General features: G+C 43.3%; 2 long non-coding RNA genes and 4 other non-coding genes across 6 annotated transcripts; 1 reads left to right on the top strand and 5 right to left on the bottom strand.

The window, feature by feature from the left end:
* Positions 1-27: 27 nt before the first annotated feature.
* Positions 28-1145, top strand: LOC144020500 (uncharacterized). The gene is made up of 3 exons (XR_013283908.1): positions 28-390; positions 760-846; positions 928-1145. It is a non-coding gene; the product is annotated as an uncharacterized LOC144020500 (long non-coding RNA).
* A 491-nt stretch (positions 1146-1636) lies between these two features.
* On the bottom strand, positions 1637-2573 carry LOC144020456 (uncharacterized). The gene is made up of 2 exons (XR_013283892.1): positions 2037-2573; positions 1637-1757 (listed from the first exon to the last, which is right to left on the bottom strand). It is a non-coding gene; the product is annotated as an uncharacterized LOC144020456 (long non-coding RNA).
* Positions 2574-13747: 11174 nt separating this feature from the next.
* trnaq-uug (transfer RNA glutamine (anticodon UUG)) lies at positions 13748-13819 on the bottom strand. Its single transcript has one exon. It is a non-coding gene; the product is annotated as a tRNA-Gln (tRNA).
* A 380-nt stretch (positions 13820-14199) lies between these two features.
* On the bottom strand, positions 14200-14271 carry trnaq-uug (transfer RNA glutamine (anticodon UUG)). The gene has a single exon. It is a non-coding gene; the product is annotated as a tRNA-Gln (tRNA).
* An 89-nt stretch (positions 14272-14360) lies between these two features.
* Positions 14361-14432, bottom strand: trnaq-cug (transfer RNA glutamine (anticodon CUG)). The gene has a single exon. It is a non-coding gene; the product is annotated as a tRNA-Gln (tRNA).
* Positions 14433-14519: 87 nt separating this feature from the next.
* trnaq-uug (transfer RNA glutamine (anticodon UUG)) lies at positions 14520-14591 on the bottom strand. Its single transcript has one exon. It is a non-coding gene; the product is annotated as a tRNA-Gln (tRNA).
* Positions 14592-14838: the final 247 nt, after the last annotated feature.

Below are 14838 nucleotides of genomic sequence, written 5' to 3'. Positions count from 1 at the left end.
TCATGGGAGTTTTTCCTTCGGGCGCCATATTGGGTGTCCGCCGGTTCACAAGGTACACTCGCGAGTTACACGGTAGAGCTTATCAACCTGATGTCATTTACGCAGTATTTTCACGATTTACCGGAAGATCAAAAACAACGATACAGGCAGAAGGTGTCTCTGTGTGGCGGGATTGATCCTAATTACGTCCTGACCAAGGGTGATTTTTTTTTTGACGGAGAAAGCTTGCTGGCCAAATGTGACATCTCTGGACATCTTTCCCTACCTCGTGTTGACAACATGCTCCATAACACCCCAACAAATCCCTGGAGGCTTACAATTATTTTGTAAGCGGGTGGATACAGAGTGTAAACTTTAACATCGCATCAGAAGAAACTGTTGCTGTTGCACGTAAGTAAACCACATGGTGTTGGTAATTCTGCACACAAAAATGTTGATTTGTTCTCAGGCTTCCTGTTATCATTGTGTTTACATGCACAGCTAGGTTTACCTGATGTGGTTTTTCTAATCATTTTATAACAGGCAAATATGGCAGAGCGTATAAGAATAAAAAGTAACTATGCACAGCCTCCCTGTGGCTTAATTAAATTTAATGCTACCCTTTCACTAGTTACATGTTACTTAATCAACTTATTCTAAATGGTTAAGGTTAACCACTCTCAGAGGACGTATTTTTAGTTTCAGTTTCCAGTACAATAAAACGTGTTCATGGTAACTACTGAGCATACTGACAGCTTTTCTTATGATCTCACGGTTAAGGAGGCTGTCACAACACCCAATTTCTGTCTGGTGCCGGATGGCAACAATTCCCATCACTTGTCACGACAACACCAATATTATTACCAGGTATGTATGGCTTTACTTTTTGTAGTTTCTTATTTAATTCTATGTTTCATATTTTCATTACAATGTTTGTAATATTTTCAGATTCAGGCACAGATGAGTTTAACTGGACGGACTTCTGCGACTTTGTGGTGTGGACAAAGTGTGATTGAGCGAGTCCACCCAGATCGCTCGTTTTGGCCAGCTGGAAAAGCCAGAGTTTTTTTTCCCCAAAGTCCCCTCCTTACCTGAACTGCTCGGGAGAGCATTTACTAGATCAGCAGTGGACTTCCAGTGTTCCTGCTCAGCCGCTGTCAACTACCACTTGCTCATGTACTTCAAAGATGCGGAATAAAGTAGTTTTTTGTGCTGCAGCAGATTGTAAAATCAAATGATATCACTTGAAGTGTGCCAATCTAGACTGCCAAAAGGACAGTGGTTTTGTGACAAGTGTGAAACAAGGATTATTGGGAAAACTGTAACACAGTACTGGTACTTGTCTTACATTAAACAAATTTAAAAGAGAGCAACTTTTTCCTCTGTACATAGCATAATGAAAGTCATTGCGTACCCCATCAACATTACATCATACCGTCATCAGGATGGTAGGCACCTGTGCTAAAATAAATACATTAATTAACAGTTCAATTTTATCCCTGAAATTACTACATCTAATCATTATTCACTTCATTTTTTGTGCTTTTAGAAATAATAGAGATTTATGCCATTACTTTAAGAGGGACCATATTGCACATTGAGTCAAATCCTGTCATTTGTCTTATGTATAGCTTTGTAAACAAACCCAACAATAGAATTTGTATAAACGCTGCCTTTATTAGCGCCAAACAGTCGCATGTTGTCCTCCTCCAATGCTTTGATGCTCGCCTTCGTTTCCATCATGTCATTGGCAATCAAGTCGGTGTGGCATGAGATCCCTAAAGAAATAATAATTTTAAAAAAAAACATCACAAAAAAATACGGTACCAGTAAAAGGTTTAATATATTACAGTAGTATAGTTTTTTTGTCAGTGTAAAAGAAATGTACACATTTTGTTGCATTTTTTAATGTATGAACATTGCTACAGGCAAATACTTATTTCTATAAACACTTCCAAATGTCTCTAAAATATAAGGTGCGTGTACACACACACACATAAACACATACATTCACTCATGCATACAATATATCATGTAATGAATTCTGAGTGGCATACCAGAGTCAATGATGTCAGCAGTACTTGAGGGTACAGGTTACTGGAGCCACCTGGCTGCATAACTGCAACAAACTCTCTGCCACTTCGAGTCGTCTTTTCTTTGCTTGTCTCTCCTGTGCACGTTCATATCTGAGACATAGATGTTGTAACTTGGGACCCAACTTTAATGTTGGAGCCCAGTCGGGATGATTGGACAGAAAAACGGGCGCAGGGCGACCTGTTAAAATAAACAAATATATAAACAAATAAAATATGGAAAGACTGGTTATTTTGCCGCAGTAGGGTGGCCGTGAATAAGTTCTTTAGCATGATGTGTAGGCTACCGGGGGTCTGTTTTCTTGCATCACCCCCTTCTGTCTCTTTTTTCCAAGTTTACATTTTGCCACCAAAAAACATGTTATCGGCATTAAGAGCCCAAGACTAATCAATTCAATTTCAGCAGTAAACACTTTGCACTGGCACTACTTGGGTGAAAATGTTCGATGTTAGCTTTCGGCTAACGTCCGCTAGCCAGCTTGTACTACCGAACTTGCTTGCTCATTGTCACGACGTGGAGAGGTAGGACCCAGACGCAGGTGTAAGGTAAGCCACCAAGGCAGCAGGTTTATTTCCGGCCAACAGGTGTCTCCTCTCAAGCTGAGAGGAGAACAGGGAAGCAAAAAAGTGGAGAACAAAAAGCGCTCCACTAGGGAGGAAAAAGGGCACAAGGCAAAAGGTAGTGATGTGCTTCTCGGGTCGAATCCCTGAAGCGTGTGCCGAGTAATGGAGATGAGTGGTTCATGAACCGCGATTCAATGCGTGTGTCGATGACGTACGTGATGACGTTTGAAGCCCCGCGAAGCGGGTGTACCACGTGACTGATTCAGGAAATGATTCGCTAGGTTTGAGTGTAGTTCGAAATAAAAGCGGCAAAGAAACGCTATGGATTCCCCTTCACTTTTTCTGTTTTCGGGTCCCTTATTGCGCTACTTTTTTTTGCTTTTGGCATTCGATTTGCCGAGCTTCTTTTTGCGATGGAACCAGCAAGAAAGAGATTTTCCCTTGTTTGGGACTGGAGCACTTTGAGCAGATCTCACCTCAGAAAATAATGCACTGCAATTACAGTACTATTTTAACAGATTCCAATAATAAAATAAAATAAAATGTGACAACACATAAAATTCAAATTTTTCTGTTCACAGTTGAAAGTCCCCTTCAGTCCTGGAATCACAGAAATATACGCGTCCAATTCTATACAAACTTGCTATCTCATATCGATGCACCCCTGCTTCATTAGTACCATGTGAAAGAGTTTTTTTCCCAAAGGAGGTGAAATTCTCTGCAAAAACAAACAAACCGCCTGAGTCCAAAAACTTTGGAAAAAATATTGTTTTTAAATAAATATGAATAAGCACTTTATTTTACCTCATTTCACATTTTCACTTGTTGCATAAGCACAAACATAGACAAAGTAACACAACAATTCATGCTAAAACACTCTTCAAATATATATTCTTTTGTATTTAGAGCATGATTTACAAAATTACACCCCACCATTTTATTGCGTGCACCAAGCATGTTATACATTTTTCTGTCCACATGATGGCGTAGTCGAGGAAATAAATCATCTTGAAGCCCCTACGTGTGTGTGAGACGCTTTTCACTGCAGGGCTTCACTGCTTTACAGGGCTTCATTTTGCCATCACTAGCAAAAGGGGTAACAAAAGGCGCTCCACTGGGGAGGAAAAAGCACAAAAACAAGGCAAAAACACTTGGCAACATGAACGAGGACATAAGGACTGTGGGACGCTTCCATGCACTGACTGTGTGTGACACTTCGGCAAACTGAGGGAGAAGGCTGATGGCTTTTATTGCAGGGTTGATTGGAAGCAGGTGGTGGTGATCATGGGCGTGGACCGGTAATTAGTGAGCTGCAGGAAGAGCAAGTGACCTGGGGTGAGAGGAGAGTTAGAACTTTCAAAATAAAACGGGAAACATGACTATGAAAATAAAAGCATGGGCCGTCACGCCGGTGGCGGCGTGACAGTACCCCCCCCCTCAATGGCCGGCTCCTGACGGCCATCCAACTCAAAGAGTCCAAAAACAAGGGCGGGTGGAAGGGGGCACGGAGGTGGGAACACGGCCCACCCCTCCGTCCCAGACCAAAGGCAGTTCAGGAGGGCGTCCATGACGCCCGACGAGAGAGTCCCAGCGGGGCCAGTCAGGTGGGCGTCCTCGACGCCCGACGAGAGGTGAAGGCAGCCGCAGGGCTTGCGCCGCCGGGACTTTGGGCGGCGCCTGGCGAGGTTCCGGGACTTTGGGCGGCGCCTGGCGAGGTTCCGGGACTTTGGGCGGCGCCTGGCGAGGTTCCGGGACTTTGGGCGGCGCCTGGCGAGGTTCCGGGACTTTGGGCGGCGCCTGGCGAGGCTCCCGGACTTTGGGCGGCGCCTGGCGAGGCTCCCGGACTTTGGGCGGCGCCTGGCGAGGCTCCCGGACTTTGGGCGGCGCCTGGCGAGGCTCCCGGACTTTGGGCGGCGCCTGGCGAGGCTCAGGGACTTGAAGGCGCTGGCGAGGTTCAGGGGCGAGAGGCGGCAGCAGACAAGGTTCAGGGGCGAGAGGCGGCAGCAGACAAGGTTCAGGGGCGAGAGGCGGCAGCAGACAAGGTTCAGGGGCGAGAGGCCGCAACAGACAAGGTTCAGGGGCGAGAGGCCGCAGCAGGCGAGGTTCAGGGGAGAGAGGCTTCAGCAGGCGAGGTTCAGGGGCGAGAGGCTTCAGCAGGCGAGGTTCAAGGGTGAGAGGCTGCAGCAGGCGAGGTTCAGGGGCGAGAGGCTGCAGCAGACGAGGTTCAGGGGCGAGAGGCTGCAGCAGGCGAGGTCCAGGGGCGAGAGGCTGCAGCAGGCGAGGTTCAGGGGCGAGAGGCCACAGCAGACGAGGTTCAGGGGCGAGAGGCTTCAGCAGGCGAGGTTCAAGGGCGAGAGGCTGCAGCAGGCGAGGTTCAGGGGCGAGAGGCTGCAGCAGACGAGGTTCAGGGGCGAGAGGCTGCAGCAGGCGAGGTCCAGGGGCGAGAGGCTGCAGCAGGCGAGGTTCAGGGGCGAGAGGCCACAGCAGACGAGGTTCAGGGGCGAGAGGCTGCATGTGGCTCACCAGTTCATGGACCTGGCTTGACAGCTCCTCCAGCTTGCCAACCGGGAAAAGGTTCAGCAAGCCGGACCTCCAGGCTCTGTAGCCTAGCCTCGACCTTTCCTGCTGGGTCCATGCTGGCCGAAGTGTACTGTCACGCCTGGCGAGGCTCAGGGGCGAAAGGCTGCAGCAGGTTTATTTCCGGCCAACAGGTGTCTCCTCTCAAGCTGAGAGGAGAACAGGGAAGCAAAAAAGTGGAGAACAAAAAGCGCTCCACTAGGGAGGAAAAAACAGGCGAAAGGTACTGGGGACAACGAAAAGCGCTCCGCTAGGGAGGAAAAAGGGCACAAGGCAAAAGGGGTAACAAAAGGCGCTCCACTGGGGAGGAAAAAGCACAAAAACAAGGCAAAAACACTTGGCAACATGAACGAGGACATAAGGACTGTGGGACGCTTCCATGCACTGACTGTGTGTGACACTTCGGCAAACTGAGGGAGAAGGCTGATGGCTTTTATTGCAGGGTTGATTGGAAGCAGGTGGTGGTGATCATCGGCGTGGACCGGTAATTAGTGAGCTGCAGGAAGAGCAAGTGACCTGGGGTGAGAGGAGAGTTAGAACTTTCAAAATAAAACGGGAAACATGACTATGAAAATAAAAGCATGGGCCGTCACGCCGGTGGCGGCGTGACACTCATGAATCCAAAACATAAGCAACTTGCCAATATATGGGCGGTCGAAACGTTATTAATCCTCATGCATTAAATAAAGGTAAACAAGCTTACCGCTCACAAAGTGATCGCTGCACACACGAGCCCAAAGTAACGACTTCCCTCCGGAGTCCGCACTCCTCTGTCTCCAGGCCCTGGTTCCTAGTTATTTTCGGAATTCGGAAGAAAGGCCGACCATTTTCCCCCTTGGCTTTGTTCGAACAGCCAACGATGCAGCAACAATGTACCATTTTAAACGCAGACAACAAACGTGATAGATACGTGTTAGACCGAATCACTACGTAAATGGAGGCCACCCAGCATGGCGACTACGACAAATCCGAGACGGAAGTGACGACATGTGCAAGCGACCTATTGCTACAATTCATCCGTGCTGTGTGGCTTGTCTAATTAAAATAGAAGTTTGATACTCACTTGTAAACGTAACCAGTGGACTCAGGATTCCCATTGATGTCAACTGTATCATCCTGGATCGAGGTTTGGCGTTTGGTGGCTTCCATTAAAGCGGCACGAGTGCTCACTGCTCAGCGCCAGCCGGCAAATGCGCACTATCTACCCGGAAGTGGATTTGGCTAAGGCACGTCTGCAGAGCGCGCGTCTCCCCCCACCCCACCCCATCCCTCCTGATCCTGATTGTCATTGGCTCGCTTAGTTGTCAATCACAGCCAAACTTGAAAGGAGGTATGTGGTTGGCTGGCACGCCATGCTTTACTTAAAACAGAAGGCGCAAGTTTACGTGACTGATAGGACGAATAGTTGGTGAGTCATCTTGCTAGGGCGGGCACGGCTGACTGACAGGGCGGGCACGGACCCCCAAGGCCCGCCCATGGCGACGGGTCCGTATATAAGTCTATATATTTTTTAAATACAGATTAATTAATAGGAGCTCCTTAATATTGACTGACAAATTTGGTCACTTCCATGTTTTTGGCCCGGCACTTGTACAGTGCAAGTCAATTAGTGAGTTGAACCACATGTGTTTATGACAGATGGGCAGTTTGAATATATGTAAGCAATGTTAAACTCTCCCCTCATACCCACACAAACAAACTCACACCTGATTTCATCATTGATTTGCTTATGCAGCTGTGCATGTTTGTGTGAGCTTCACGCAAGGAGCATGCAGGAAGGGGAGGAGGGTGTTTTTTTGCCGATGTGGAGTGAATTCAACTTGTGCACAGCAAAGCCTCTGATAAAGCCACTGAAACGCTTCCTAAGCTTTACACTTACTCTAAAACATGTCATCTAGGATTAAGTTATAAGCCTTTGTTGCTGAAAAACTATTAACGGCTCTTCTGTTTGATGTCCTTTGCTGCTTTGAGAAAACAGTTTTATTGACTTTTTGGAATTGGTAAACACGTGTGAATGGCCTTGCCAGGTAATTTAGGCAACTTGTTCCTGTTTCTCATTTTCCTTGCCTAAATTGTAAGTGAATGTAGTTCACTGGGTTGAGTGAAAAGTTGGTAATGAAGGAAAAATGTGTAAAAAGCTGAAAGAGCACTTACAAAATGAAGTATGTGTGAAAATTGAGCCTGAAAGCCTTGTCTCCCACTGTGTGATCTGTTAAAAGCGAGGGTATTCACCTTTCTAACTTACCTTGTCTTTTTTTTTTTTTTTTTTGCAGGGGGACGAGTTGCAAAAACACAGCAGGGTCGTTCACTATCCCCCCAAAAAACATTTGAATAATGACAAAACTAGGTACTGCCTGAGTTGTATCAAGCCAAACTATGAGCAACACACAACAGTAAAAATAACAGTTGTTGTCTGATGAAAAGCATCCATTTCAAAATTTTGTGATGTTTTTTTTTTTTTCCTGGTGGACGTTGGTTGGATTTAGTGTGCTTATGGACATTAACCGACTTGTTTAGGTTTTAAAATAGACGTTCAAATGGGTAAACCCCAACACATACACTACAGTGGGCCTTCTGTTTATGACAACGTTACGCTCCTAGCATGACCTAACTCAAATTTGTACTAAGCCAATATAGCTATGCTAAAGCTGTCATAAAGCCATAAATGGCTTTCAAAATGGCATTCAAATGTAAATGATAATGTGAGCGGAAGTAGTAGTAAACTAGAAATCTTATAGTTCAGTTACTAACAACCAAATAAATCGTTCATTTTTTTCCCCCTTTGTCTTTGCACTAGCCAAGAAAATGAATCCGCTTCGTTTTCTCTCTTATGGAGTTTTATCTTATTTTGTGCAGTCGTCCACGAAACCCACACCCTCACATATTCTCAGTGTGTGATTAGACGCCTTCCTCCAGACAGGTGACAGTGCAATGAAAAGGTTGTGTACTGTATGTGTGGACGTGTAAAAGATGTTGAGCACTATTATTATATTCCAAGCTCTGGGGGAATATCGTTGCGTGTTGGCTCCCTGTCAGTCGAACGCACAACAATGGAAGCCAGGCTCACCTCCATTGGCCCTCGACTATTTTTTTTCTTCTTCTCTTGAATCAATTCTCAATGGTCGACTTCAGTAAGCTCATTAGGCTCTCGCTAGGCACCAACTCCATTACAGCTGCATAATTACCACACTTCTGCCTACAACCTCCCCACTCCCCCACCCTCCTGTTTTGAACGAAGCACCTTCATTCCGGGCCTGACAATGATTATTGTTATGATACATCACTTGGGAGCTGAGAGCTGGAATCATTCTTTACATTGTGTTGGATCACATCTACAAGCTGTGCGCTTGTACTCTTAGATGAACCACTTATAGATGATTATTACAACAGCTCTTTCAAAACCTGCCTGTTACAAAGGCAGTGGGGGAAGTCAATAGTACTATAGGTGCTTTTCAGTTGTCCCTAATTTACTCCCAAAAGTTGAGTTTTCAACTGAACTTCATGTTCATTATAATGTATTAAGTAAATGTCATGCTGTTAGATCAATAGTAGATCAGTCAAGCTTTATATATATATATATATATATATATATATATATATATATATATATATATATATATATATACATATATATATATATATATATATATATATATATATACATATATATATATATATATATACATATATATATATATATATATATATATATATATATATATATATATATATATATATATATATATATATATATATTAGGGGTGTGAATTGCCTAGTACCTGACGATTCGATTAGTATCACGATTCACAGGTTACGATTCGATTCGATACCGATTAATTCCGATACGGATTTATAAGTCGATTGTTGCGATTTTTTTCATTCAAATTTTGAAAATACTAATCAGTAAACTTGTAGAGTGTAAGATTTGTATGAAAATGTATTATTTATTTATCTGAAACTTCAGTCTAATCAGGTTGTAATCCGTTTCATGTTTGAACAGTATTAAAATAAAATATTAAGGCTTAATGTTCCGTTCATATAACATTCTTCCATGCTTAAGGTGTGAACCCTAACCCGAAGTAAGACGTTTTGTTGAATAGGTTTCCATTAAAAATGGAAGATTAAAAATCGATTCAGCCGCCTATTGAATCGATTCGAGAATTGCGCGATGTAGTATCGCAATATATTGCCGAATCGATTTTTAACACCCCTAATATATATATATATATATATATATATATATATATATATATATATATATATATATATATATATATATATATACACATACACACACACACACACACACACACACACACACAGATTAACTGCAAGCTGTCTATGCACATGCAATTAGTAAAATATGTGAGCTTGATGACAGGTTGGAGAATGACAGGGTAGATAGACATTTTTGGACTAATGATAAGAGTTTAATAAGCCTTTTATTTTGCACAAGGTTTCGTCAGCCAAAGATGACAATATCTGATGTTTAGGCTTGGTTCATATTTCTAACTTTTATCCTAAGACATCAGCCGTAAAGAAAACAAAATTTGAGCAAGTTCAGCTTCAAGCCATGTTGTCATCAATCTGTTGCTGTGCTAGTTTTCACAGCATACAGTGGAAGTTCTTCGTCTTGATCACATGATGTTCATGTATAATGGAATTCAGGGAGACATGCAGAATATGATTATCCATCCATCCATTTTCTGAACCACTTCTCTTGACTATAAAATAGAGTATACGTGAATCATCCAAACGACTCATTTTATCACGATTACTTCAATGAAAAAAGTGACAAAATGAAGGAAACACATTTCAAGAGACTCATTATTGTACAGGGGGATGTGTGAAAACGTTTGGCCATATATAAGAATTCAGTTTAATTATTCTGCTCCACTTTATGACGACTGAGTGATACTGATGAGGACACTTAAAAGCACTTCATATTAATAGTGACCCGGGAACATTACGTATGGAGCTTTACATTTCATCTCTATTGTCTTTGTGGAGCACGTCCTTGTTCACGTTGGTTGCACATACCTAATGGACTCCTCCTAATGGCCTTCACCAGTATCGCTAGTGTGTGAAATCTACATTACATATTTGTTACATTTACATATGTTCCTCTGTGCTCGCATATGAAATTGTACGCGGCTATATGCTCACATGAAAGCATGCATTTATGTGTGTAACTGGTGTCTGTGTAAATAAATGCACAGATGGGATTCGGGTGGCGAGGCCAGCAGTGGGGGCAGTTTTGCCCTGGCAGGAGTTGCAAAAAAATTGCATTATAATATGAGGATAATTTTTTTTTTTTTAAAGTGACATCCCTATACACTGCCAAATCATTAGGTACGCTGGCATAATGCAGCAATCCGATTTAAGAGCTGCCTTTTTCGCCACGTTGTAGGATGGCTGTGAAATTTCACACTCGTTTCTTCTGCCCTGTTGTCTTGAAAACAATTGTCAGTTTTTAGCAAGTGTTTTGTAGGGCACATATTTTACTGTAGGTTAAAAACAAATATATATATTAACTAAAAAAAACAAAAAAAGCACATATTAAAGAGTGACTTTTTGTGGGAACTTCTATTTGAGCTTTGGTTACAGTTTTTTTTCATTTTTTATTTAATTTTTCTTGCAGTATCTCCTTGTAAAAGTAGTTATTCATACTTTAGCTCCATGAATTATTCACTTTAAAATTAAGGAACCTATAAGTGAGCAACGTTAACAAATGGAGGAAGAAAATCTTGGCTACGGACTTTTTATGTGGATTCACAACAAAATCTAACAAGTTCCTTTGCTACATTCCTCACCCTTCTTCAGTTCAGTCTGAGTCCATTGAATAGTTTGAGCTCAATCTACAGTTTCTACCTACTGAAGTCATCATTGCCAAGTAGCAATGTACAATTTCGGCACTACTAAAAGTACATTAAAATGTTGATTAATGCGTTTGTATTCTGCCGTTTAGAGGGTCATGACAGAGAAAACTTTTCTGGCACACCACTGTACAAACAAATGCCAACCATGCATTTCTGTTTATCTGACTTTATGCCTTAAAACTCCTCTACTGGATCTCCTTAAACTATCAAAGTGTCCTTAATAAAATGTGAGTGTATATTAAAAACAGCCAATCACTACAGAGCAACCAGAGTGGATCTCATGAAACCTGTTCCTCGGCTAACAAGCCTTAAGGCGCCGCAAGCCTTTCTGAGAGCTGATGTTTCATTAAATCCGTACGAAGGGAACAGCGCAATCCCACCGTAGCCCCGCCTCCCTGTTTACCTCACGAAGGACTCCCAGTGGGAGAGCATCTCACACTGGAGTGTGCACTGGGAAAAATGACATTTTCAATCCAACCCACACATGAACGAGTGACTCAACAAGCACTTAGCGCCTGGGTCCAGCACCTCTCTGAACATGTTTTATTAAATGTTACTGGTTGCCAGAAAATACACCAAAAATCGATGAAGAGCAGCTTTATCCAGGCAAGCTGCTAAGAATATTTAAACGCCAACTTGTCACTGGGGGTTCTCATCAGGTATGTTGAAATAAAGATGAGAAAATTGTGTGAGCAAAGAGCGGGGATAGTGTGAGATGTCGATAAGGGCATTATTTACCTGGCACTACTGAAACACTCCCATTTGGTCTTAAACTTGAAGAACCAAACAAAAGAGCCATATGGTGCAACATTCACTCAAGTTTTTTTTTTCTTTTTTCTGAGAAATCAGATGTGTTTGTTTCGTAAGAAAACAAAAAACGACACGTTAGGAAAGAAAATCTCATTTGTGGCTGTTGTTTTTGCGAGCAGCTTCCAACTCTTCTGATACATTGCCACACTGTTGTCGTGGTGGAATACAGTAATTGTAGTTAGAAATAGCACATACTGGTCAGACAAGTTTACATTAATTAAGTGGAGGACAGGACTATGTTGCAAGCAATGTTAACCCATCTGCTGTCTCACACATTCTCCTGCTGTTGTTCCTTTTAATGTCTTTCTTCCTACTCTTTGCATCTTTTGCCGGTGTTTTTGTGCATTTTCTGGACTGGACTCTGCGCCCCCTCTCCGGGAGTGCAGGAATTGGCTACGCTAACGTTTGTGCGCGATCTCACAAGGGGCCCTCGCTTGTTCTGAGGTGAATACATTTCTTGAGGGGGTGATTAAATGAGAACATTGCAGAGGAGGTGATGGATGAAAAGAGAGTGAAGGATCACGAGAGGCATGAGAGTGAGGGAGAAACCGGGTGGCGGAGAAGTGAAAATTAGCAGGTGGGTGTAGGAGAAGCGAGGCTGGCCGAGATTAAAAGACATATTATGGGAAAAAAAAGGAAAATGTGGATGAGGAGGATAGTTTTGATAATGTTGGGTTGCAGCAATAATAACGGTTTGATTATTCAGTGTGAGGAAGGCGTAAGCGTTCCCTAAACACCAACCGAAACACCTCACAGTTTCAACGTAAGGTCATTTAAACTCATCAGTTTATTTTGAAAACCAAAGAAGCAAATTGCAGTCTTGTCAAATGCTGTGTAATGACCTATAGAGAAATTAATCAGTGACTATTTAATTGCTCTTTAAGACATAGCATTACTCAGATATAGGCGGTCCTCTGTTTATGGCTGCGTTACATTCCTATGGCGGTGAGATTACCAACCTTCTCAGCTCAGCCATTCTCAGAGAGCTCAATGTCAAAATATATGAGGTTCCACCGAGACTTGAACTCGGATTACAGGATTAAAAGTCCAGAGTGCTCACCATTAGACGATGGAACCCTGACAGCTCCCCTTTGAAGGTCGTACAACTTTGTGTTCTGAACATAAGGTACTGCACTTTGTGTTCCAGGAATGACCAAAAGTTTCAGGTCCCACCAGAGTTGAACTCAAATCACTGGATTCAGAGTGCATAGTGTTGAGCATTACACCCTGAAACCCTGGCTGATATTGGAGGAGTGACATGCTTTCATTTCATTTCATTTCATTCAGAAGAAAAAAGCCCACGATGCCAGCTCAATGTCAAAATGGATGAGGTTGCACCAAGACTTGAACTCGGATCACTGGATTCAAAGTTCAAAGTGCTCAAAATTAGACCATCGCACCCAAGCAGGTTACCTCAGATGGTCATACAATTCACCATGTACCCTGACAGATTCTTGAAGGGCGACTTAAGGTTTCATTTGGGCTGTACACAAGGTAAACCATGGAGATACATCTCAAAACAACAGAGGGCCCACCGAGACTTGAACTCGGATCAGTGGATTCAGAGTCCAGAGTGCTTACCATTACACCATTGAACCCTGTCTGATACCGCATGAGGGATGTGCTTTCACCTTGGCTGAACAGAAGATAGCCCACGATGCCAGATGAATGTCAAAATGGAAGAGGTTCCACCGAGACTTAACCTCGAACCACTGGATTCAAAGTCCAGAGTGCTCACCATTACACCATGGACCCCTGGCTGAAATTAGATGAGGGACATATGCTTTCATTTTGACTACACAAAAGAAAAGCCCACATGATTAGAGCTCAATGTCAAAATGGAAGAGGTTCCACCGAGACTTGAACTCGGATCACTGGATTCAAGGTCCAAAGTGCTCACCATTACACCATGGAACCCTGACAAGTCACCTTGGAAGGTCATACAGTTTGTTTTTTCTAAACATAAGGTACTGCGCAAGATTTAGGATCCACAGAGCTGAACTCAGATTGGAGGATTCAGAGTCCAGAGTGCTCACAAATTCACCACGTTCTCTGGCAGATTCTTGAAGGGCGACGTTTGGTTTCATATGGACTGCACACAAGGTAAACCATGGAGATGCATCTCAAAATAAGAAAGGTCCCACTGAGACTGGAACTCGGATTACTGGATTCAAAGTGCAGAGTGCTTACCATTAGACCATGGAACCCTGTCTGACATTGCAGGGGGGATGTTCTTTCACCTTGGCTGCACAGAAGATAAAGGCCCACATGATGACAGCTCAATGTCAAAATGAGAGAGGCTCCACCGAGACTTGAACTCGGATCACTGGATTCAAAGACCAGAGTGCTTACCATTACGCCATGGAACCCTGGCTGAGATCAGAAGAGGGACATGTGCTTTCATTTTGACTACACAGAAGAAAGCGCACATGATGCCAGCTCAATGTCAAAATGGAAGAGGTTCCACCGAGACTTGAACTCGGATCACTGGATTCAGAGGCCAGAGTGCTCACCATTACACCATGGAACCCTTTCTGATACCGCATGATGGATGTGCTTTCACCTTGGCTGAACAGAATTTAGCCAACGTGATGCCAGCTGAATGTCAAAATGGAAGAGGTTCCACCGAGACTTGAACTCGGATCACTGGATTCAAAGTCCAGAGTGCTCACCATTACACCATGGAACCCTGCCTGAGATTAGAAGAGGGGCATGTGCTTTCATTTTGACTACACAGAAGAAAAGCACGCGATGCCAGCTCAATGTCAAAATGGAAGCGGTTCCACCGAGACTTGAACTCGGATGACTGGATTCAGAGTCCAGCGTGCTCAACATTACACCATGTAAGCCTGACAGGTCACATTGCAAGGTCATACAGTTTTGTTTTCTTAACAAAAGATACTGCACAAGATGAGGACCCACAGAGCTGAACTCAT

This window comes from Festucalex cinctus, chromosome 1, assembly GCF_051991245.1.
Source record: "Festucalex cinctus isolate MCC-2025b chromosome 1, RoL_Fcin_1.0, whole genome shotgun sequence".
Classification (NCBI taxonomy): Eukaryota; Metazoa; Chordata; class Actinopteri; order Syngnathiformes; family Syngnathidae; genus Festucalex; species Festucalex cinctus.
This window is presented reverse-complemented; position numbering and strand designations above follow the sequence as displayed.